The sequence below is a fragment of the Triticum aestivum genome, chromosome 1D, assembly GCF_018294505.1.
Source record: "Triticum aestivum cultivar Chinese Spring chromosome 1D, IWGSC CS RefSeq v2.1, whole genome shotgun sequence".
NCBI lineage: Eukaryota > Viridiplantae > Streptophyta > Magnoliopsida > Poales > Poaceae > Triticum > Triticum aestivum.
The window spans coordinates 3,139,824-3,143,022 of NC_057796.1; positions in this window are offsets into that span (position 1 = coordinate 3,139,824).

The window sequence follows — 3,199 nt, forward strand, 5'->3', positions numbered from 1 at the left end:
TACCATTGTTCATTTTCTTCTTATATCCTTGACGACGAGAAATTTTAACATAGTCCCTCTCACGTAGCTCATTTTTTCACATGGGAGGTAAGAAGGTAAGAGTTACTCAGACCGACTACTTAATGAAATCAACGGCTCAAATTTATTATATACTCTTACCTCTAATGTGAAAATAAAAGGTAAGAGGGACCATGCACTAGTAGAAAACGGGTCTTTAGTCCCGGTTTCAGAGGGCCTTTAGTCCCGGTTGTCGGGACTAAAGCCCAAAACCTTTAGTCCCGGTTCACCTACGAACCGGGAGTAAAGGGGCTCCACGTCTGTTGAGCTCCACCTTTAGTCCCGGTTGGGGATTAAAGGAATTTTTTTGAAAAAAAAATAGAAAAATATTTGAATATTTTTTTAATTTTTTCTGATTTTCAATTTTCTGAATTATTTGAGAATTTAATCTTTAATCACTCCTCATCACTGCTCAATTTAATCTTTAATCTCTAATCATCCCTCATCATTCCAAATCGTCTAACTTTCCGGCCGGTCACCCATCCTCTCACTACTCCAGCCTGAGCACGCTTAACATCCGAGTTCTATTCCTCATCGTTTCAAGTCTGCACTTGTTGTTTTCCTGACTAGTAAGCTGTCAATCGTATTAACCCTTAGGAGTTGAACTTGAGCATGAAATCACAGTTTCGCGTTTGAGTTTGAAACTATTATTCTTAAAACCAATAATTTTGTAACACTAATATTTCTTAAATAAGTAGTTTGACCAGAGTTTGACCAAAAAATCAAAAAAAAAATTTGAAGATAACTTTTTTTCCTTTCAAAATTTGAGGATTCTAAAAATTTGCAAAACAGCCTACGGCCGTCGAAAACGGATCTGGATTTTCGTGCTAAATATTTTGATATATTATACGTTTTTTCGACATTGTATGGAAAAGTTATAGCCGTTTTACTTTTTCATAACACTTTTTTGCAAAACATGTTCAAATTTAAGTTTTTAAATTTTCGTAACTAGTAGATGTAGTAACATAACTACGTCTCGAAGGATTTTAATTTTTGAAGTTTTTATCAGTTTCTTTTGTTCTTTTCAAAACTGGAATGGCGATACACGCGGGGGGGGGCACTAGTAGAAAAAAGGTCAAATGTGAAGCATATTAGTGCCGGTTTGATTTTGAGCCGGCACTAATGTGTCCATTAGTGTCGGTTCCAACGGCTAGGCGGACGGAGATCATTAGTACCGGTTCGTGAGCAACCTTTTATACCGGTTCGTGTCACGAACCGGTACTAATGATGTTGCGTCAGGCTGTGGTCAGGCTGGGGCCCCACGGGCACCTTTAGTACCAGTTCGTGCCATGAACCGGTACTATAGTTTCTTAGTAAGCTGTTTTTTAGTCCCACCTCGCGAAGAGAGAGGCACTAGGAGCGGTTTATAAGCTCTGAGTGCAGAGACGATGAAGGAGAGGCGCAATGCTCATCTGCATGTTGCTTAGCTTTAAGCCTTGAGGAATAGTGTAGACTGCACGGAGCTATGTGCAGTGCAGTTTGCACTATTCCGAAAGACTTGAAGCTAATTAACGAGCATTGTGCCTCTTTTTTATCTTTAATAACTTATTACAACTCCGGACTTCTTGTGTTACGGCAAAAACTGGACGTACTTCGTGTACAAACTGGACAATCTCTTTCGAAGTATCAGGGTCTTTTTTATCTTTAATAACTTATTACAACTCCGGACTTCTTGTGTTACGGCAAAAACTGGACGCACTTCGTATACAAACTGGACAATCTCTTTCGAAGTATCAGGGTTTCTGACGAGAACTCATCTGTTACATGGGCACTTCATTTTTTTAAACTTATTACAACTCCAGACTTTTTTGCGTTCCGTACACACCATTCAAAGCGGCGTCATCAATTTCCAACACGTTCTGACATCATTTGTTGTTTTCAGTCATTTGAACTCCAGCCTATTTTTGCATTCAGTATGCATCATTCCAAGCGACGTCATCAATTTCCAACACGTTCTGACATCATTTGCTGTTTTTCAGTCATTTACCGATTTGTTTAGAGAGCTCAATGACGGTGAAATTGAAAATTACTACAAAATGAACTCTGAAAATGTTGGAACTTGGCATGGTATCATCATTTCGCCCGCATAGCATGTGCAAAAGAGTAGAGAGGGTCACGGCGAAAACTGGACGCACCTCGTGTACAAACTGGACAATCTCTTTCGGAGTATCAGGGTTTCGGACGAGAACTCATCTGTTACACGGGCACTTCAATGTTTTTTAAACTTATTTGAACTCCAGCCTATTTTTGCGTTCAGTATGCATCATTCAAAGCGACGTCATCAATTTCCAACACGTTCTGACATCATTTGTTGTTTTTCAGTCATTTACCGATTTGTTTAGAGAGCTAAATGACAGTGAAATTAAAAATCACTACAAAATGAATAGCAGAAAATAAATAATGCAGAAAAGAAAAAAAACTATATAATTCTTTTTTATTCACAAAGAAACTAAATACAGCAAAAAAATTACTCGGAAATAAATAGAAGAAAATTATATAAAAAATTGTTGGGGCGCTGCCCGCTGCGCCTGCCAACCATAGGGTTTGCAAATACAGGCCCAGAAGGGCCAGCAGGCTCAACGGGCAGCGCGCCAGAGTTAGGCCCAAAAGCCTGCTATAGAGAGGAGTTCAAGACAGCAGCCGCGCCGGGGCTTTTAAACTGGTGCGGGCGCCTCTCGGCTAGCGAGGTGGGACTAAACTTGCCCGCACCGCTCCTGCGCCAGCGCATACCTTTAGTACCGGGTCGTGGCTCCAACCGGTACTAAAGGGGGGCCTTTAGTACCGGTTGGAGCCGCGAACCCGTACTAAAGGGGCAGTTTTCCGCCCCTTGGCCTGGCAAAAATTGGCCTTTAGTACCGGTTGGTGGCTCCAACCGGTACTAAAGGCCCCTCCTATATATATGGCACTTATAAAAAATTCAGTTTCATCGACCACCACTTCTTCTCCAACTCCTTCGCGCAAAATCGCCGCCGCCCTCGCCGCCCCCGCCACCCGTCGTTGCCGTCACCGCCGTCGCCCTCACCGCCAATCGTCGCCGTCACCGCCGTCGCCCCCGCCGCTCGTCGCCGCCGCCCCGTACCACGTCGCCGTCTCGATCGCGCCGTCGCCCCCGGCCTGCCGCTCGTCGTTGCGCCGTCCCCGT